Source organism: Rhincodon typus, chromosome 32, assembly GCF_021869965.1.
Source record: "Rhincodon typus isolate 14 chromosome 32, sRhiTyp1.1, whole genome shotgun sequence".
Taxonomy (NCBI): Eukaryota; Metazoa; Chordata; class Chondrichthyes; order Orectolobiformes; family Rhincodontidae; genus Rhincodon; species Rhincodon typus.
The window spans coordinates 3,727,784-3,751,102 of NC_063363.1; the positions used below are offsets into that span (position 1 = coordinate 3,727,784).

At 42.9% G+C, this 23,319-nt stretch overlaps 1 long non-coding RNA gene across 1 annotated transcript in view; it reads left to right on the forward strand.

The window, feature by feature from the left end:
• Positions 1–23,319, forward strand: part of LOC125486753 — a 209,090-nt gene that overhangs the window by 155,604 nt on the left and 30,167 nt on the right. The window contains exon 6 of the long non-coding RNA XR_007265382.1: positions 7,105–7,241. This is a non-coding gene — a long non-coding RNA (uncharacterized LOC125486753). The remainder of the gene's footprint in view (positions 1–7,104; positions 7,242–23,319) is intronic.

A 23,319-nucleotide genomic window follows, 5' to 3' on the forward strand; every position in this document is an offset into this window, starting at 1 on the left:
AGGATGTGGGCCCAAGGCAGGTATACGGTGTTCAGCCATGATCTCACAGGAACAGGCTCAAGGGGCTGAATGGCCTACCCCTGTTCCTATATTGCTATGGTTATTGTCCAGCATGTGATTTAGGAAGAAGGGACATTTGATCAATAAAGTGGGAAGACTGGAATGATGCTCAACATGGTCTCGTTGGCTCAAAGGGCCTGTCCCAGTACTCTGTGTAATCTTGGTATAAACCAACACCTTCAGGGTGTTCAGAGTGGGGGTAGAAGTTTTATTGAAATCTTGTGAAAGAGAAGCAGGGAAATACTAGTTAAAACAGGTGCCGAACACATGATTCATCACAGAATGTTGAAAATTCCTGTAAAGATCTGTCACATTGACATCCTCTTTCTGAGACTCACCAACTGACCATTCAGGCAGTGGAACAGTTCTGTTACTGTGTTGCAGAGGGAGAGCTTTACTCGTCTGTTCAAGCAGAGCTGGAGAGGAGGGAGGGGATAGGCCCTATGACACTGCATTCCCGTCATCCCATTAGCCTGACCCAGTTTCCCAAACAATCTCGAATCTGCGTCAAATACTGGCAGCTTACAATCATCTTTGATACTTTACCTGACCCTAGCTAACCCTCAGTGATTGCAAGAGCAAACAGCCTGTTGTTCTTATGGTGACCATACTCGGTGCTGTCATTTTTTCAAAAAGTATTTATTTTGTTTTCAAAGAATTTTTGTTTCTGAAAAAATAAATGAATTCATCTCCAATCATGCAGGGTAAGTAGATTTATTGCCTTTCAAATGTCTCACAATGTAACCCTTTAATGTTTTTTCATAAATTCAGTAGTCTTTTGTGTAGGCATCAATTAAATGAAAGTGGATCACTTGATTAAGTATTACCGTCAGTTAACACTCGTAAATATGTTAAGTCCTACACATGTTAGTGACACTTTTTATATTCTGAAGCATGGATGCACCACCAGGTGTAGTTTCTTTCTGGACTAGGATAAGTTTCAGGTTAGGCTTTGTTAATCCAAGCCAAACACCAGACAGACATCGAATTAGGGAGAAATTGACTAGATTCCCTGCACCAATCCTTTAGTTTAGAAAGGTGACTGCCTCAGAAGGAGGCTAAACTGTGGTGCTTTGCAGGAAACTTGTAAAGTTAAGATGAGCTCACATGGGCCTGGTTCTCCGAGCTCTGTTTGCTGGTACCTTTTGCCTTAGCCAGCTGAGAACTTGATGTGAGGGAGAGAAAAACACAATCAGAAATCAAGGGGAAAATTAGACGCTCAAGCATCAAGAAAAATGACAGACTAAGAAAGGCCCCCTCGTCGATCTTTCATTTTTATTCATTTGTGCGATGTGGCTGGGCCAGCATTTGTTGCCCATCCCTTGTTGCCCCCCTGAGAAGGTGGGAGTGAACTGCCTTCTTGAACCACTGTGGTCGATGTACTGTAGGTTGACGCACAATGCCGTTGGATGGGGTAAGTTCCAGGATTGTGACCCTATTTGCGATTATGACAGTGCAGACAAACCCCCATCTCACTCAAGATGTATGGAAACCCGATCAGGAAAACTCAAGCCAATTAGGAAAATAATACTGGAATTCCCTATTTGACCTACAGTAGAGCATTATGTTACAGTAGAATTATGCATCAGTAGAACCTTGCAAATCTTGCCTGTTGATCTACTAGATGATGGTTACAGAAATTATTCAGGCCATCAGGACTGCCACTGAAATTGATCATGCCCATGAGTGACTGTTAATTACCCGTCTGTTGAGAAGAGGGTGGTGATGTACTGTTTGAACCTTCAGTTGGCTGTGTGAAAAATGCAGGTCCCTTTTAGGGTCAACCTAAACATTTTATTTAACCTTCAGTTTCCCATTTCTTTCCAGCAGAGGACAATGTTGGTTAAAGTTAACATTTACAGTTCATTGCCGGCCTTTTAGATGGTGTTTAATCAACCTCCACAGATACATTACAGCACACCTCTGGAGCAGGTGGGACTTGAATCTGGATCACCTGGCCCAGAGGTAGGGATACTACCACTGCACCGTAAGAGCTCCTGGGGGGAACCTGAACATATATTTTAAACCAACCACCTCCACAGCAGATGGGACTTGAACCCTGGCCTCGTGGTGGCAAATGCTTGTTAATTGTTATTTGTTCAGTTGTTGAATTGGGAAATTTAGTGGTGGATTATTTGAAAAGAAAGACATATGTTTCTGTGCTGTGTTTCTGTAATGTAGTTGTTATCACATTCGTCTAACACATGAAAGGTCCCCACTTTGGACCTGACCAGAAACATCACTGAAGCTTTGGTATCACCTTGCAATGGCCACATTTGTTATTTATTTCAAAAGAACTGGGTTCCTGCCCAGCCAGGTGTTGGCTTTTGGACAGGTGAAGGTGGAAGCTGATGTTTGTGTTAAACTACAGGCTTACAATAAAATCCTTGTAAATCTCTGAAAGCCTTTTGCTGCCTCATTCAACATATGGAGTCTCCTAAACGTAGAGACCCTCACAATGCTGTTCGGCATGGAGAGCCACGATTTTGACCCCAGTGCCAGTGAAGGCACAGCGGTATAGTTTTAAGTAAGCTTGTGTTAGCCCAGGCCAAGGTCGTGTTCCCATGTTCCTGCTGCCCTTGTCCTTCGAGGTGGTAGAGGGCTTGGTTTGGAAGGTGCTTTTGAGGGAATCTTGGTGAGTTGCTACAGTGCATCCTGGTGATGATAAACTGCTGTTATCGTGTGAAGGTGGTGGAGGGACTGATTGATCAAGGTGGTAAACTGGGTAAAGCAGCCATCTTTTTCCTGGCAAGTGTCAACCACATGTGACCTCAGTTATCGATGGTGACTCCTTTTCTTTGATTCAGGATTACCTGGCATCTTCAGCTGCAGCAGTTTAAGACAGGAAATGTTCCAGAGTTACAGGGACACGGCATTGAACAAATTAGTTCATTCTTTTAAACAGCTGGCACAGCCATGATTGGCAGAATAGCCTTTTGTTTTCCTGTACTGTATGATTCTTAGAAGACAGCTGACCACCATTTTCTCTTGGTGGTCTTGGATAGGCAATGAATTTGGACTTTGCCAGCCACACCCACATCCTGAGAATGAATTTGGGAGAAAGAAAGCAGAGGCAAGAAATTATGATTAGACGTCACTAAAGTTATTTTTTTTGAAATACAATGACTCGTTTCTTTTAATTAATTCTGAGATGTTGTGGTGGGATGGGAAAGATCATTTCCCACAAGTTTACTGTGAAAGAAGCTGCCTTCTGTTGTGCACATAAATAAATTGCTTGCAGGACAATTTTTCTAAAAAATACTGAATCTTTAAGACATTGTATTCTCCACAGTACAACTAAAATAATAAATAGCTGAATCAGCTGCATAACATTGTTGGGCCGAGTGGCCTATTTCACTGTTGGCTTCTCCTTTATCACCAGAAATTGTTTCACATGGAAGTCCAAAAATCACCGCGTGATTGAAAGTAGAGAGGAAAAAAAGATAAATTCTAGTTAAATTCAAAAGAGAGGCTTCCTTTATCCTCTCGGGTTATATGCAGTTGCCCAGTGAGCAGATATCCTTCCCGTGATTCTCAATGTGCATAGGCCGCTGTCTGAGGGGGAGGAGGGGGAGCGATGAGAGGGGGTGGGGGTTGTGTTTGTGTGGGGGAGTGGAGGGGTGGGGGGAATGCCTGGTGATGTCATGCAGTTGGCACCACTAGCATTGGCACTTAGGTCAGAGGCAGTCAGTTCCCAGCTGCTGCCATCCTGTTGAACAAATGCTGATTGTTGGGAATCGTTTGTCTTGAATCCACCACCGAGGACACAGAAAAAGGGAGAGATAAAGGAGGAGGTTTGTGATCCGGAGTTTTTGTGTGTGTGTGTGTGTGTGTGTTAGTGTGTGCGTGTGTGTGTGTGTCTCTGTCTGTGTGTATGCGCGCTTGTAGATCGTGTCTTTATTGTCGGGAGAATTTCTATCGAATGGTGTGTCAGTCTGGGAGAATCTAAGAAGAATTTTTTATGTTGGAAGTAAAAACATAGCCAAATGCTTAAACGATTCATTAATAAATCTGAGGACGGGTTTCATTTTGTGTTCCTTTGACTGAAGTCTCTTGGCTTCTGAGTGCAGGTTCTGTCTTGTGCCTGACTATTGCCGATTATGAGATTGCTTCTGGAGTTCTCTGTACAGCCGGGCCACAGAGAGACTCTCTCTTTTACATTTGTTTTTGTTGTGTTTTTCTGCCTCTTCCTGCTGCTTGCACTGTGCCAGGGTCTGTGTTTCTTCCGACAAGGCGGGCACTCAGTCTTCACCAGGTCCTCTGTGTAATGTCTGGCGGAAGATGAGTCAGAGGGACACTCGCTGGTTTATCCTTGGGGATCTGTTTTCCTCTTCATCCCAGGGTTTGAAGGGGCGGGGGTGGGATGGGGGGGGGGGGGGGGGGAAGATGTTAAGGGTTTGATCATTGCCAATACCCCTGTGCTTTGAGCTACGACTAGATGCTGAGGCACAAGCTCTACAGTCGCCTGGAAGAGATTTTGAAGATTCCCAAAATGAGGGATGCCTTGTATCCTACATGAACTCCTCAAGCCAACCATCCTTTCTCCCATTGGCAGGGAGTCAGGGGCACAAACAAATACCAACCAGTAGACCCCACTGAGGCACCATGAGTCCGCGAGAAATGGATGGTGGTTTAGGTTACAGCTGTGTCATAGCTATGTAACTGGACTAATAATCCAGGGGCCTGGACTAATATTCTCTTGGATTGCAAGTTTAAGTCCCATTTTGAGAATCTGAACTCATTTTTTGAACAAGGACTAGTTCTGAGAAAGGTCACTGGACCTGTAACTCTGTTTCTCTCTCTTCACAGATGCTGCTGGACCTGCTGAGTTTCTCCAACAATTTCTGGCTTTGTTGCCTTGTTTTTAAAGCATGTCGTTCTATCTTCTGCTGAAACATATCCTTGTAGCATCTACCCTAGTGTCCTTTAGGGAAGGAAGCGTGTTGCCCTTACCAGGTATGGGCCTATTTGTGACTCTGGTTCTATGCCTGTCTGGTTGACCCTTGACTACCCTTTGAAGTGGTCCACAGAGATATTCAGTTCTGCTTGACCACATAAACATAGTGGACCATAACAATAACATTACGGCCAAATATCCTTCATTAGACCCTCTCCCAAGAGCTTACACAGGAGTTTCTCTCAGAGACTCAGAAATAAAACACTCAGAATCTGTCATCCTGGATTTGCTTGTAGTCTGAAGTAGGTTATTTTACCCCTTTGTCGAACACTGGTAAGTCACATTTTAAGATGCATTTTGTTTTCTATATGTATAAACATATATAACATACAGATAAGTGAAATGCGGGTGTTGGAGTAATGATGGTGCATATTCCTCCCCCCCACCCCATTGCCCTTGACAAGGTGGAATGTCTTGATCCATTGCAGTCCTGTGGTACAGATACATAACAGTGTTGTTACAGGAGGGAGCTCCAGGATTTTGACCAAGGATTTTCTGATCAACTTATCTTCAAGCGGGGATTAAGCTTTTGGAGGGGATTTATAACAAAGTAATGGGATTCATTAGAGCTATGAAGGTAGAACTATGGAATTGTTTGTGTTTTTAATTGGATGTAAATAGGTGATTTAAATTCAAAACAGCCTCAGGTATCAGTGTATTATGTCATATCATTGAGCTGATTCTGACAGTTTGCAAATTTGAATTCAGTTTAACAAAATCTGAATCAGTCTGGAATTTTAAAGAAAGCTGCTATCAGTAAAAATAAACATGCAACTGCTGGCATGGGTTCATTAATGACCGTTTGGGGCAGGAGGTCAGCTGTCCTTACCCAGTTGAGGCCAATATGTGACTCCAGCCCCACACAAACAACGTTTCCCCATAGCTTTCCTGAAGAGCTACCACTCTGTTCTAAACAAAACCAGAACTAGCCAACATCAATAAACCTGAAGGCAAGACTCTAGGTTAGATTTCAACCCTTCTGCCAGACCTCTCTGTGGATCAGACTCCTTGTGAAAGGACCAGTGGGGATTCTGGTTTTCTTTGCCAGCCTCAAAATTGTCACTAAATGTAGGAACTTTCCTTGACTCAATTTTTCTGGTAACGTTGTCAAAGCTCTTGTTTGAGCCAAGTCAGTGTTTTGTCTCACTGATGACTCTGTCAACATTCCAGAATTTTCAGCCCTTCCTTGCAGGGGCTAAAAGGGGAGGGAGGGGCTGTGTGGGTGAGGAGAAGAGGAGCCACCATTGAGTGTGTTGACATCTAAGTGATGGTTCCCACCCTGAGCTGATATCACAACACAATCTGTATCTATTGTGATATGAAAGCAAACCCTATGGATCCTGTTTATGTTTTGGAATAGCGCAGACTATTTATACAACAGCGAACTCTGTATATATTATATTACATGAAAAACGCACATATAGTCAAAGGTTTTCAACTTGCACTTATTGGGACAATCGGCACAAAATACTAAAGTAAGGATGAGAGGAGTGTGCTGCTGGTTGGTTGGCAAGTAGACTGTAACTAATAGAGACACTTTGATGGTGAATGCGTTAATTGATGATGACTGATGGTTAACTGCCAAGCTGTGTTTAAATTTTTAACAGAATTAAAACTCTACGAATCACAGTTCGCTTGCCAACCAATCAACATGCTCCTCTCACTTGCCCCTCATCATGATATTTCTTCGAAATTGTCCAGATGAGTGCAAGGTAAAACGATTTGACAAAATGTTATTTCTCCAGCATTGCCCAGTTTCTGTGTTACTGAATGACCATTTTACATTGTATTTTGCTGAATTTTGCAGCAAATGGGATAGAGAATACCATGCCAGACTAGGGCTCCTGCTCAACACCAGGTATAATTTCCAGTAGAGGTAATTTCTAAGATTCACGTAATAATGTCACGATATGGATGTCTGCTGAGTATACATTAGGTTGGAACAATGGATCCAATACATCAGAGTACAAATGTAAGAACATGGTAATGATGTAAAAGAGTTAAATAAAATATAATGGAATTTAGGTGAATGGCCTCACTCCTGTCCTAGTTCCACAGATTAATTGCAGCCCTTTTGTAATCTTTAGGGCAAGTGGAGGCACTCTGAGATTATTTCGAATACGTCTGTGATGTTAACAGCTCTGGAAGAAGAATGAGGAGAGAGAAAGAAGATGAGAGTGTGAGGGTAGGAGGAAAGAGTGAATGAAGAACCTCCCTAATGTAGGTAAGATTATTAAGGAAGGGAAATCTGAAACACCAAGTCAAATGGAAAAGAGACTGCTGGGGAAGTGAGGGGTGGGCGACACAGGGGCAACAGGCAAAGGCAGATTTATGAATGATCATGGAGGACATTGTTTCCATGTGGATGGGTGATGGGGATAGATAACTTCTGGATAACTTAGCAAGCTGTCAGACATTAGGATATTGGGTTTTCTGAGTGGATGAGTTAATAATATCCTTCCCAATCTATATCCATCCAACATTTATTTTTAATTCTGGGCAAGAGAATGATGATAAAAGTATGCAGAAGAGGGAACACAGCACAAGAACTTGAGAAATAAGATCCAGAAGTAGGCCATTTGGCCCCTTGAGACTGCTCTGCTAGTTAAAATGATTATGTCTGATCTTCCACCTCATTCCACCTGGCAGCTCTATGCCCATATCCTTGGATTCCCTTCATCATCAGAAATTAGAATATCCATTTTGACTATACTAGATGCCTGGGATTGAGAAATCAAGAACTTCAGAATCCTTGAAACACTCTCACAACAGATATCTTGTACCAGGGTTACTAGGAGCTTCTGGCTGATGGTCTGGCCTCATTCACCCTGTTCCTAGGCCACTCACTTTGCAAGTAGGTGATAATGATCAGAAGTGGGACCCTCACAAGTTATTCTAAATAATTCAAAGGGAGTGACCGAGGCCTCACTAAAGATAGTCTTTAATTCAGGTAGATGGGATATTGGGCTCCCCACTATTCACATCAGTAACCTCCAACACACAACAGCTTGGTCCATCCAGCTGTGGCTCAGTTGTGAGTCAATGTGCCTTCAGATTCCTCTTCCAAAGATGTGAGCACAATGTCAAGGCTGACCCTCCAGGAACATTGCCCAGGGAGCACTGCACCCTCCAAGGTGCTGTCTTACAGAGGAATTGTTAAACCAAGTTCTCATCAGTCTCCCTCAGGCGGATGGAAAAATTCCCAGGGCATTATATATGGAAGAAGAGCAGGGGAGATCTACCTTGTTGCTTGGCTAATATTTATCCCTCAAGAAAATCCCAGAAACAAACGATGACACTGCTGTTTTGTGTGATCTTGCTGAGCCGAAATAATACTGCTGCGTTCCCTACATTACAACACTTCTAAAAGTACCTCATTAGCTGCAAAGCACTTGGGGACAATCTGAGGTTATGAAAGTTGTGATAGAAATGCATGTTCTTTCTTTATCTGTTTCATTCTTCACTGCAATGATCCAGCCCGTAAATACTTAATTACTGATTTTTTTTTAGAATTTTTATTTATTCATTGGCCTTTAACACATTTGAAGAGGAGCAGCTCTGAACATGCACAGAGTTTAGACAGAAAGTCTGCAACATATATCCCTGTCTAGGCTGACTCACCTGGCTGATGGGACAGTATTATTGACCTCTGACCCTTTGGGTTTAGGTGGTGGAATCCTGCTGCTGACCATTGTCCTATAACACCTCAGTAAAAAACATGCATGTGTGACTGTGTGATTGTGAACAAGCTTGGATCAATGGAATGTCTCCACTTGTGGAGCAAGTTCAAAGCAGGGCGATGTAAAAATAAAACTGTGGACAATTAATCCGATAAAGAACTTGCGAGGAACCTCAGACCATTCTCTGCCTCGGGGAGCAGTTGAGGTGACTGGCATGGTTACATTTAAAAGGAAACTAGACAAACGTATGAGGGAGAAGGGAATAGAGGATATGTGGATAGGATTAGATGAAGGAGGGTATGGAGTGTCTTGTGTGGAGCACAAACACCGGCATCGACTTGTTGGGCCGAATGGTCTGTTACTAATGCATTAAATACTTGGTTGGATTCTAGGTGATTGCCAATGTCCAGAGGAAGGTGGCCCTTTAAGACTCAAAACCCATAAACAAAGAAGGAGAAACAGGTGGAAACAAAATAAAATTATTCTTTTGTTGTTGGTTGAGGTCCTGCTTTTCCATTTTCTGACTTGCTGAAACTTTTTACAGTATTGTTTCATGGCAGGAATTCAAGGACTTAATGAAACCATCTGAAATCACATTGATCCTAGGCAGGGAGTGAGTGAGTTGGTGCACGATAAGTCGATATTCACATTTCTGTGTAAACTCTGTTTACAACCACTGAGTCTTATCACAAGCTTGTTGTCAAGCCTCCAGATTGCCTTGAAGTCTCCAAGAATTAAAGATTAATCTCTAGGACAGAGTTTTTATCTCTTTTTCTTTTGAACACTTTCATTTATTTGTTCTTAATGATATCAGAGATGGAATAAAAGGTTGTTTGACCAGGCAGGGAATTGGATATGGAAGTCATGTGATAAAAGCTCCAGAAAGGCATCTAACCCAAAATGGCAGCTCTAGTCTTCCCCATGACTGTGGCTGTGTGAAACTGTCAAATTGTGAATTGCTGCAAATTCTAAGCTTTCAGTCATAACACAGAAGATCTAAGTGTTATCACTCCCTCAAGGGGAATGACTGTACTGTCTAGACACATATTGCTACAGCCGTCGCATCACCTGTCTCTGCCACCTCTCAGCTGCTGAAATTCTCATCTAAGTCATTGATACCTGCAGGCTCCATCATTCAAATGATCTCATGGTCAACCTCCCATCTCCCATCTCACCTAAACGTGAGCTCATCGAAAACTCCACTCCGAACCTGCATTACACCCCATTCACTCATCACCTCCTGTGTTCGCTAACTGACACTGGCTTCTAGTTCATCAATATCTCGATTTTAGAATTCTCTACCTTGTTTCCATGGATTTTTGCCTCCCTAGCTCTATAACCTCCTCCAGCCCCTCAAACCTCCAAGAGCTCTGTTTACTCCCTCTCTCTCTCTCACTTTCCTGTTTCATTTTCCTCTCCATTGGCAGCTATGCTTTTAGCTATCCAGACTCTGAACTCTAGAATTCTATTCTTAAGCCTGTCCTCTTCTCTGTCATCCTTTAAGAAGCTCCTCATATAGTCTACCTGTTGACCAGCTGTTCAAACTTTGCTTATTATACTCTTATAATTCAATTTCAACATTTTATAAGTGCTATGTGAATGCAAATTGTTATAAGTTGTGAGGATTGGGGAGTGGGGAGTTCAGGGGTAATGCTTTCAAAGAGCTGGTGCATGTGCTTAGTACTCATGTGAGCAAGTTCTTTACCGCAATCCTGTCACTGGGGCAAGGCATGAGGCAGAAACCACCCTCGTGCTGTCAGTAGCACAGGTGGCAAGTTCAGCACAGCACTGATCATAATAACCACTGACCACAACCCAACGACGGGACTCCAGCTTTCTATCGCAAAATAATTTGCCCAGAGATGTGAGGAGTTACTCCAAGTTTACATAGCCCAGGCTCCTCCTGATTCACAGAGTCACTGAATTTTACAACATAAGAGGTGGTCATTCAGCCCCTTGTGCCTGTGAAGGAGCTGTTCATTTTAGTGCCACATATCCCTACACCTCTTCACCACAGGCACAGTCACTTTTTGAAAGTTCCTATGGAGTCTGATTCTCTCACACTTCTGGGTAGACCATCCCATCCCTTAACATCTCTCTGAAGAAGTTTTTCTTAATTTACCCTGACAAATTTACTAGAACTCTTTGAGGAGGGGAGGCAGTGGTCCAGTGGTATTATCACTAGACTATTAATCCAGAGACCCAGGTAATGCTCTGGGGACCCAGGTTCAAATCCAGTAGAAGGAATGTATTTGACTTCCAAAAGGTATTTGATAAAGTAGCACATATTAGGCTACTCAATAAGGTAAGAGCCCAAAGTGTTGAGAAATACTATATTAGCATGAATAGAGGATTAGCCAATTGAAAAAAGACAGAGTTCAGATGATGGAGCAATACAGTCTCAGGATAGCAACCTATAACTAATGGAGGGTTCAGTACTGGGGCTACAGTTATTTACAATATATATTAATGACTTCGATGACGAAAATTAATGTAGAATCACCAGGTTTGTGGATAAAACAAAAATAAGTAGGATGGCAAGTAGTGAGGATAGACAGGGATAAGTCAGTGGGCAAAACGTTGGCAGATGGAATTTAACATGGGAAAGTATGAGGTTATTCACTTTGGCAGGAAGAATAGAGGAGCTGAATATTATTTAAATGGGGGAAGACTGCAGAAACCTGTAGCATAGGGATTTGAGAGTCCTTATGTATAAATCACAAACACCTAGCATCCCAATTCGTCAGCTCATAGAGAAGTCAAATGGGACGTTGGCCTTGATTTCAAAGGGAATTCAGTGTAAAATTAGGAAATTCTTGCCAAAAGAATACAAGGCACTAATTAGACAATACCTCGAATATGGTGAACAGCTTTGGTCCCCTTATCTATGGAAAGGAACAAACAAAACAGAAAATGCCGGAGAGACTCAATAGGTCCGGCAGCATCTGTGGACAGAGAAAACAAGGCTGATATTTTGAGTCACTGCAGGGGGAGGGGAGTGCAGTGTTACACAGAAAGATGGGGACAGTGCCCAGAGAGAGAAAGAGAAAGGGGAAGCAGGCAAAGAGGTTGTTGATAATATTCCAGGAATGAGGAGATGATAACAGGGACTGTGAATATTTATAAATGGATAGGCTGTGCTCAGAGTAACCCACACAGGAATGGACCTGAAGGCATGGGATGGGTAACAGATGTGGAGGGAGGTGTTCATGCTCCAAAATGGTTAACCTCAACATTGGTTCCTGAAGGCTGTAGGGTACCTGGGTGGAAGATGAGACATTGATCCTCTAGCTTATGTTGACTGTTGCTAGACAGAGATGTTAGTGTGAGAACACATGATGTTGACATGGCAGGCAATGGAAGCTCAGGATCATTTTTATGGACAGAGAGTAGGTGTTTGGCCAAGCAGTCACTCGGTCTGTGTGTTATCTCCCCAGTGAAGAAGAGACTGCATTATAAGCAGCGAATATAGCAGACTGGATTGAATGAACTGCAGGTAAATCATTTCTTCATCTGGAAGATGCATCTGGGTCACGGGATGTTGAAGAGGGAGGAGATAATTGGGCAAGTGTTGCATCTCCTGTAATTGCATGGGAAGATGCCGTGGGAGTGTGAGGAGGTGTTGGGGGGTGGAGGGACAGTAGTGGTATGGGGACAGTCTAGAGAAGGTTCACTGTATTGTTCCTGGGTATGAGTATGTTGGACCTATAACTCATTGATGTTCAGGAGAATGAGAGGAGACCTGATTGAAATGTGTAATATTCTTAGAGGGCTTGACAAGTTGGAGACGGAGAAGTTATTTCCCCCTGTGGTCAAGGGCAGAAGTAAGAGTAAGAAGTAAGTGAGAGTAAGGGGTCACCCATTCAAGACACAGGTGAGGAGGAATTTCTTCTCTCAGAGGATAGTGAATCAATGGAATTCTTTCCTGCAGAGGGATGTCGAGGCTGGGTCATTAAATGTCTTCAGGGCTGAGAGAGACATTTTTAATCAGTAATGGAATGAAAGATTATGGAGTCACAGTAAGAAAGTGGAGTTAAGGATTATCAGACCAGCCATGACCTTAATGAACAACAGAGTGGATCCAATGGACTGAATGGCCTACTTCTGTCTTACGATCAGTAACCAAAAGAAACCATTTCTTCCTACTTTCTCCTTCAAAGCTCCTCTATTAGTTGTCTCCTTAACCTTCTCTGGTTTGAGGTGAATAATCCTAGTTCCTCAATTTCTCCAAATAACTGAACTCTCACATTTCTGAATATCATCCTGGCAAACCTGTTCACCCAATCCACAACCTCGATATCCTTTCTAAAATGTGGTGCCTAGATTGGACACACTAGTCCTGCTAAGGCCTAAATCATAACTTTTAAGGTTGAGCATGAGTTCCTTGAGTTTGTATTCAGTGCCCTTACTAGCAATGCCAGATAACCAAATGCCTTCTTAATGGCCTTATCAGCCTGTCCTGCCATGTTTTCAAGTATTTGTGAACATTTATTTGCACGTCGCTCCATTCATACATCACTGTCAGAATATCTACCATTTAGATATTCTTTCTCTCAAAGTGCATTTATCTGAATTCAGTTACATCTGCGTGTTTCACGAGCTTGCCTATGTTTTGCTGACACCTTCTAGTATCCTGCTCACTATTAACTATTTTGTTGTGTTTTACATTATCTTCAAACCTAAATGTTCTCTAATTATTGCTACCCCTCACTGGGGTAACATACTGGAAATCAATCTCCTCTCTTTCTGGAGTCATCACAAAAATTAACAAGTTTCATTAAAGTATGTTTGATAAACCCAATTTAACAGAAAATGTGTACCTAGTTTCTGTACTTAACAAGAAGTACTATTTATTACAAATTAATAGACTCTAGCACAGGTAACCAACTATGAACTGTCGACATGTAACATTGCTAGTTAAAACTGTGACTTCCTTCTAAATCTCGCCTATATACACATTTATACAGCCAAAAAAACCTTGGTGTTCTGAATGGAGTGGAACACTTTTCTGGGAACAGTTCAATGGCAACAGTCTTCAGGATTCAAACAGGAGGAGTTGGAGATGGACTTCCTTTTGTTTCCGTTCTTTACCTTCAGAGTCTTCCACTTCTTCACAGGAGGTGCAGAGCAACTGGTTGATAACTAATAAAGTCTCTGGCTTAGTGGTTAAAAGCAACAGTTTCCAGCAACTGTTAGGAGAAAACAGCTGGTTTTCTTTAGCTTCAGGCATTTTATTGGAATGAGAGAGAGAAAGAGAGATACCATCTCCTCTTCCACAGGTCTGAAGGCTTCTCCCAACATCATTCACACCCACAAGCTGTTGACTTTCCCAGGAGCTGACGAGATAGTTATCACCAGACTACCGGTCACAATTCCACAAACCAATCAGCAACCTGTTGCCGGCTGAATTTTACTTTGTGTATACAGTCAAATGTTGTGTGTCTCTTTTTACAACATCCCCCTTTTTTTTGCAAAGCAACAGGATAATCACACTCACAATGAGTTTCAGAAACTTGTTTTTTAAAAGTACAGTAGTTTATTTGTCCTTCGTTGTAAATCAGCCATTATCCCAATTCAATGCACAATGTAAAATAAAAATGTTATTTTTACAATATCCAAATTCATATTTATCCTCCAAGACCAACAGTCATTCTAATACTATGCTATGGGGTCCACATTGCATTGTACACTTGCCACAGTATTCACTCCATCTGTCACTGGCTCACTGCGGTTACAGAGCGAATTGTATAAAGACAATGCAGCAACATTCTAAGGCTCCTTCAGTGGCCCCTTTCAAACCAGTGATTTCCGAGAAGAACAAGCCCAGCACATGATTGGGAATGCCGTTGGTTATAAGTTTCCCTCTGAAACACACACCATCCTGATGTGGGAATTTATCGCCATTCCTTCATTGTTGATGAGTCAAATCTTGCAGTTTCCTTTCTCATGGTATTGTGGGTGTCCCCACACCGCACAGACGACAGTGGTTTAACTGTGAGGCTCAGCACCACCTTCTTAAGGACAACTTGGAATTGGCAGTAATAACATAGGAATTTCATTTTAAGGTACTAAATATTCCAAGATGTCTCAAAGGAGCATTATCAAACAAACCGTGACACCAAACCACAATTTTTTTTAATCTGCTTGTGGGACATTGGCATCGCTGACTGGGCCAGCAATTTTTATTGCCTGTCCCTAGTTGCCCCTTGAGATGGTGGTGGTGAGCTGCCTTCTTGACCCTTGCTTGTCCCAATGGACAAAGTTATAGTACTAGGACAAGCAAAATAAAGACAAGCATGGGAATTCTTGGAGGCCTGGTTTTTAACCACCAGTGTGATAAACAAACATGTTGAAATAGACCCAATTTACATACCACTACAGTACAAAACCAGAAACAGGACTACCCACCATGACAAACCGGACCATACAAATTCAGAGCAGGACAGAACAACAGTGCTTCAGCAAAGGCTAGACAGCACTGAAGATGTCACCTAGAAGAGAGATGAAACGTTTGCACGGAAACCAGTTAGCTCGGCGAACCAACCGACAATTTCAGTTCAGCTTTTGAGCAATCTGTTTTAACCTCATAGAGTGGCTGTAGGGAAAACCCAATGTCAAGGGATCAAAATTTGTGATGGGTGCTGAAGAAAATGATTTGGATGTTGTCAGTATTTGGTACATGTTGAGGTTGCTACCAGCACCCACATCCTCAGAACAAATATATAAAAGATTCAGAGACAACAAGGTGCAGGGCTGGATGAACACAGCAGGCCAAGCAGCATCATAGGAGCAGAAGATTCAGAATTTGATAAGGCTCTCGTTGCTGTGTTATACAATCATCAGATGATTTCTGTTAGTTCATTGACACCATGTGGTTATACTAAGGGAGATTTTTTTATCATCATTTTTAATGTGCAAGAGGAAAGTATTTCAGGAATTTTCACACACCCCAAACCTGCGGTATCCATCACAGATTTCCGGGAAGTGAGAATGATGGGTTGACAATGTGCTGTTTTCCAGGATGCAGTGTGTACCGAACAAGCAGAGCAGTTAATCAGTTCTATAATTACCAGTCTGCTCAAACCCATCATTCCAGCCAATTACACGTTTATTCATTAATGATAGAAAAGTGAGCTGGTGCAGCTGTTTCAGGGGTGGGGGGGTGAGTGTTAGTTTGAACCCACTTTACTGTCAATGGACACCAAGATATGGGGGAGGGGATGGTGAGGAATAGAAGGAGAAAGGTGATTTTTTAAAAAAATGCTGATTACAGCATCTGGCATGTGACTTTTACATGTCATTCTGTACATGTTTGGTTTAAAATGTAGCTCATTAGTTTCTGTCAAGTTCAAGGATTTGTCCAAAACATCCAGAAGATTGGGCTACTCCATCCATTGATGATGTAAGTTGGGTTTGATCGATAACTGTAGCTGTTCCTGCTCGTCAGCTGTCTTGTCCAGTTCACTTACCTCCTTGTAGAAAGACCCCTTGAAATGATTCACACTGCCGTATATAATAGTTGGTGATATCTCAGTATACTCGAATCAGCCTGGGGCTGCTTCCATCCAGTTATTACTGTTGAATGGGCATCTGTCCTTTTTGCTTTCTCCTTCCTCATTGGAGGTTTTGGCGCTGACCAGCTGATCTGATGAACCAATGCGAGATGTCAGGGCTGTTGGAATTCATTGTCAACGGAGAGGTGGCTGGTTGTGACTCTGAGATGTAGTGCTTCTCACAGCTCGAGTCTCATCCTGTTGAACTTCGATTCTTCAGCAGGTTGCAAAGAGGAGGAACATGTCAACAAAGTCGACTTTAGTAATTTGCAGAAAGGCTCCTTTCACAGGTAGTCAGTCTCTCAGCTGCATTGGAGCAGGACTTTCTCACCCCACTCCAGAGTCTGCTGCACCATTTGATCAGATTGGAATAGCCAATGTTTTTTAATGGGGGCCCACATTTCATTGAGAGGTGGGGGTGTGGGGGAATGGGGAGTGTTGTGGTGAGCAAATTTCAGAAAGATGGGGGTTGTCACAAAAATTTCAAAAGCAGTGAATCGATCATCAAATTGACCAAGGAGTCATACAGCATGGAAACAGTCCTTTTGATCCAACCAGCCCATGCCAACCGTGTTCCAGCTGCCTGCACTTGGCCCATATCCCTCCAAACCTTTCCTAATGTAGTGAGCCACATTCTGAGCTGGTCTTAGTGGAATTCACGTGAACGTGGAGGTAAGAAGTGAATTGACTTTCAGACTGGGGTTTCTTCCTCTCGCAGCCTGCTTTCCTTCATCCCCAATTCCCCCAGCCCTCTTCCACGCTCTTACTTCATTGCCTCTTTCTTGCTCTCTTATCCCTTTCTCTCTCACTCTTTTCCCTCTCTATATGTCCTTCCCCAAATTACCCCTCTCACTTTGTCAAAAATTACTCTGTCTCCTTTAACTTCAACTAAATAATCCAGGGGGATTTTTGCTCCAAACATTTCCTCCAGCACAATTACCCCACCAGCAAATATTTCACGTTGACCCGAAAGTGGTCGAGTTTTTTTTTGCATAAATATAATAGTTTCTGTTTTGAAACGTGAAACGGAAGAGAGGTTGGTGGCAGGCTGACCATCATTCTCTGTCCCTACGATCCTCACTGTCACAGCCCAGTTCATAGTTCCTCTCCAACATTAGATCTTATTGCCTTCTCTCCCTGCCGTCTGAACTTCAAGCCACCCATGGCTTCTCCAGTCACGGACTAGTTCTCCCCTGCATTTACTGTTAATTGACTCTCCAGTAAGGCCTGCAGCAGCACACACTGAAGAGAAAGGGCCTGGGTTGGAGGAGCAGCTGTTTACAAAATCCCACACTCCTGTATCTGAAACTCCAGCTTCAAGTAAAACAGAAATGTTTCAAAGTACGCTAAACTTTCACTTCATATCATTTGTTTCACTAGTTTGTGATCCTTTTCATGTAAGGTTATGCAATTATTCATTATGGAAACTATGAACAGGCTGTGAATTTGTCAAAGTAAGGCAGACATTGTTCTGTACGTATCACCTGGGCTATAGGTTGGACTATCCTAGATTAGTTTGTGACTGATCTGTATCTCAATTTCACCGACCCACCCCTGTTCCCTATTATTAGAGACATCCCGACAGAGCAAAAGTCCGTTGATATCAGTTCTGTACAGTCTGGCTGTAAGTTTCAGACTATCTTCTTGTGTACATTTCCATCAGTTCCTGTTAACATTTCAAAAACTTCGATTGGATCACCCCCCCACCTCCCCCCACCCCATCTTCTAAACTCGATCTGTTTCTTCTGTTTGATACAACAGTTTCTCAATGACAGATATGAAGTCATCCAGTTATAACTTAATGAAGGATGAAATCGCAGTACTTTCTAAACAGGGAAAAGTGAGAAACAGTGGAACATGGAAAGAGATTTGGTGTGCACATGTAAGGATCATTATGCTTCCATGAACTGGCGCAGAAAATAATCTCTAAAATGTTCATGAAATGCTGGTATTTTTCCAAAGGTCTAGAATACAAGAGGGTAGAAATCATATTCCAGCTCTACATAGCCAAGGTAAGACTGCAGCTGGAGTCATTCTCAGCAAATCTAGGCACCATAGCTTAGGAAGGCCTGAGAGGGAAGGCATTGTGGATTTACCAGAATGATACTTGGACTCTAAGAGTCTTTTTATAGAATCCCGACAGTGTGGAAGCAGGCTATTTGTCCCAACGAGTCCACACCGACCCTCTGAAGAGCATTCTCACTGATACCCACCCCGTTACCCTACAATTCTCATGGCTAACCCACCTAGCCTGCACATTCCTGGACACTATGGACAATTTAGCACAGCCAATTCACCTTAACTGCCCATCTTTGGACCATGGGAGGAAACTGGAGCACCCAGAGTAACCCCACACAGACACAGGGAGAATGTGCAAACTCCACACAGACAGATGTCCAAGCGTGAAATTGAACCCAGGTCCCCGGCACTATGAGGCTGCAGTGCTAACCACTGAGCCACCGTGATCGCTTTCAGCTCAGTCAATAAGCATGGTGCCGAATCCCCATTGGCTTGGCATTTAAATTCTACACGTTCCTGTCACACTGACCTCTCTATATTTGGCCTGCTATATTGAGCTTCGTTTGAACAGTGGGAACCTGAGTTACTGCACCTCATGCACTCAACATTGAGGTCAACAATTTAAAACCACATCCTTTGCTCCGATTTTGTTCCCGTCTTCTTTGCAGCTTTTGTTTATACTCTAATTTTCAGACAGCAGCAGTTTATGACTCTGCCATTTAGATCTTCTCTATGCTCTTCAATTGTTTGTTGGCTTGTCCCATTACTCGTTCTTATGACCTCACACTCCTGTATCTTTTTCATTTAATCTCTCCTGGCTTCCACCCTCACACAGACCTTCCCTTTGGTTTATTTTCCCGCATAACCCCTTTCAGTCACTTGAAACGTTTCGAACTTTTCTTCGTTCTGATGAAATGATCACATTTGATAATTGCTAATGGGGAGATTCAATGCTTCTTTAACTGAAGGAGAGAGGACGAGCAGATAGGGTGATAGATTTAGACAAAAAAGAAGAAGAGGAAGAGGAACACAGGAGTGGCAGATCTGAGGAAGGGTCACCAAACCCAAAACGTTAACTCTGTTTTCTCCTCCACAGATGCTGCCAGACCTGCTGAGCTTTTCCAGCAACTTTGTTTTTGTTCCTGAGTTACAGCATCCGCAGTTCTTTTGGTTTTTACAGGAGTGGCAGATTCCAGTTCTGAAGAAGAGTCAGACCGAACTCAAAATGTTAACTCTTCCCACAGTCGTTGCCAGACATGCTGAGTTTCTCCAGCATTTTCTGTTCTTATTTCAGGTCAGCAACTTCGGCAGTATTTTGCTTTTAATTGATCTATCTCTTGAGATGTACAATGCAACACTGTCAAAATGTACATTTCTTGTTTCTTTTTGTCTTTCCAGGTGGGGAAGGAGAATATTTTCCAGTCTGGGCAGTCTCAAGGTCAGATGGAGGATGAGTTAAAGTCAAACTTGCTGTACTCTGTAGAAAGATACAGGTTGTTGGGGGTTGGTAGCACAGTGCTGATGTTACTGTGTGCAAAATCCTGGACTAATCCTCTGGATAGTTGAGTTCAAATCCCAACAAACCAGCTAGGGTCATTTAATTCAACTAATTGATTCTAGAATAAAATATTATTTCAATAGTAATGACCATGAAATTACTAAATTACTAAATCATCTAGTTCAATAACGAGCTTCACGTGAAGAAATCTGTTGTCCTTATCTGGTCTGGTCTACGTGTGACCTTAGACCCCCAGGAATGTAACTGTCTTTTTACTGTCCTATGAAAGGGCATAAGAAGCCACTCAGTTTAATTGAACCACTGCAGTAAAAGATCATTGCAGATGTATCTACACCAAGTGGACTGCGACAGTTCAAGGTGGCAGCTCACCTTGTGGATAATGGAACGGTCAACAGATCTCAGGAAGTGACTAAACTAAAAGAAAAATCCCTTGTCCCAGGTCTCAGGAAAGCAGATGTGAAGCATAAGACTTCTAATATGAGTCACACTCAACATGGTACTCTCAATTTAGAGCAACATCCGGGAGTAATGTGACTTAGGAGCTGTGCAGAAAGTGTACCAACAACCTGACAGATCCATGCTCGCTGTCACAGTTTGGTTTGGATCCTAACCTGGGCTGGGTCGGGTTTGGCAGATAGCAAGAGGGAATTGGAGGTGAATCAGCTTGCCTCCAATGTCCCTTGGTAGCCTTCAGCATTGACATTGACCTGAGAATGAAGGTGAACAGAAGCACTGGGGAAATGGGAAAATATGATGGTGAAAGGAAGATTAGTCAGGAAACAGTGGGAAACCAAGCAGATAAGTCCTGTGGCTACAAAAAACACAGGGAATTTAGTGGAAGTCAGCTGACAGGATGTAACACATGAACAGAAACAAAGTTGCTGGAGAAGCTCAGCAGGTCTGGCAGCATCTGTGAAGGAGAAAACAGAGTTAACGTTCTGAGGAAGGGTCACCAGACCCGAAACGTTAACTCTGTTTTCTCCTTCACAGATGCTGCCAGACTTGCTGAGCTTTTCCAGCAACTTCTGTTTTTGTTCCTGATTTACCGCATCTGCAGTTCTTTTGGTTTTTATTTAGGATGTAATACATCTCTGAAAAGGGTAAGAAATAATCTGAAACATTCAAAAAGTTCCTCAAATTTAAGTACAGCAATAGCAGCAAGATCCTACACATTGAAATAATTCCCCCAGTCTTCGTTTATTCTCTGTCTCAAAATTTGGAAATCTTGTAGAGTATTCCTTATTCCCAGTGGAAATTCTGCTTCATGGTTCCAATATTTTCAGCTCCACATACAATGCTAATAATGTGTATTGTCCAGTTTTTTTTTTGAGGGGGATGATTGTGTGATTGTGTCTGAGCTCTGCGAGGAGGTTATTAAAGGGGAAAGGGATGCTCGAGGGGCATGGTCACTGGGCGCTACCATCAAGCTACAGGTTAGGCCAGTTACCTAGGAGACGACCAATGGACTTGTCCAACTATCTTCCCTCATTGGTTCTCTCCCCCCACCCCAAAAGAAAGGTGAATCATCAAAACCAGCTCTGAGCTTAATTCTTCCCCCCCAGCACGGGACCATATTGTATGCTTTAAATTGCTGCCTGTTCCACAGCTCACACCTGAGGCGAAAGAAAGATTCTGGTTGAAAAGATTTCAGTTCAAGACAATGAATATCAATGAACTCTTTCTGTTCTTTGGAGGCTGTCACATTACAAATGTATTGCAGTCTTTCAACTGTGAGCATCGAATTAGAGAACAAAGGTTCGAAATTTATAAAAACCAGAAGTACTGCGGATGCTGTAAATTGGAAAGAGAAACAAAAATTGCTGGAAAAGCTGAATGGGTCTGGCAGCATCTGGGGAGAGAAATCAGAGTTAATGTTCTGGGTCAAGTGACCCTTCCTCAGAATGGAGTTCTAGAGAAGGGTCACTTGACCCAAAACATTAACTCTGATTTGTCTCCCCAGATGCTGCCAGACCCGCTGAACTTTTCCAGCAATTCTTGTTTTTGAAATTAATAACCCTTGAGAGAGAGAAGCTGAAATTTCCAAATTAATTCCTCTGTTTGTCTGTGACTGTCCCTTTCTCTCTCTGAACTTCTTGTCTCACTTTCTCTCGTGTTTTCTTTCCTCTTGGCTTTCTTCCCTTTTGTTCTCTCTGTCTCTTTGTTTCTTCTGAGCAGAATTAGTAATGGAAGCAGTAATCCATAATAGTTTTAAAAGTTGAGTGGACATAGGAAGAGATCAGTGAAGCTAGGAGTGTAACAGAGAGAGCTGACAGGGGTTTCTCCTCCTGTGCTGCAAACCTTTCTAATTTGGTTTTGACCTCCACCTGTTTCAGTGCCTGTCCTCTCCATTTTCAACTGTGATTCATCTGTCTGTTTCCTCTGTCTATTTTCTCTTCCCCTTACTCTGCCTGTTTCAATATCTTTCACCTCTTCTGTCTGTGCTGGTGCCTCGTTCCACCTTTTACTTTCTGCTTCACCATTTTCTCTCATTCTTTCTTTCTTTCCCATTCTGCTTTCCTCCTCAGTCACATTACAATTATTTACAGTCCCACAGTTGACAGTCTGAAAGATCTCTCAACCAAGGTTTAAAACATGATGATCAATCTCAACTCACCTCTGACCTGGAGGGAGAGGCACCTCTTTACCCCAGGAGTTCATGATTATTGGAAAAAAAGATTAATTTTTTCCAATTTGGGATAGAGCCCAGCATCTGCCTGGATGGAGATCAAAGAATAAATTTGTGCGGAAAATTATGTGAATCCACAGGGAGGGTGGGAGAGGCACCAGCAATCTGTGCAACAGCCAACACTGCACATCATGAAGACAACTTCCAAACTTACCACTGTTTAGATAGAAAATAAACAGGGCCCATTGAACCTGAGAATGTTAGTTCAATCAGACCAGAGAACTAGGGGCAAGGTGAGCAGAGTATTTACTGTAACGAGTTATTGTGATCTGAAACATGCTGCATGAAAGAGTGATGTGAACAGATACATTCAAACAGGAATTGGATAAATACTTGGAAATTAAACCATTGAGAGGGCTATGGGGAAGAGCAGAGGGGCGTGGAAGTAATTCGAGAGCTGTTTAAAAGAACTGGCACAGCCACAATGAGCCGAATGACCTCCTTCTGTGGTGTCTGTTGTAGAAGACATCCACTATGGCTAAGTCGGAACGTTTTGTGTTCAGTCCCACCAGAGTGACTGGAGTACAAAATTCAGCCAGACACAACCAGTGCCAGTACTGAGGGAGTGCTGCTCTGTTGTCGGAGGGCCAGTACTGAGGGCGAGCCGCACTGTCAGAGGGTCAGTGCTGAGGGAGCGCCGCACTGTCAGAGGGTCAGTGCTGAAGGAGCGCCGCACTGTCGGCGGGTCAGTGCTGAGGGAGCGCCGCACTGTCGGAGGATCAGTGCTGAGAGAGCAACGCACTGTCGGAGGGTCAGTACTGAGGGAGCGCCTCACTGTCGGAGGGTCAGTGCTGAGGGAGTGCCGCACTGTCGGAGGGTCAGTGCTGAGGGAGCGCCGCACTGGT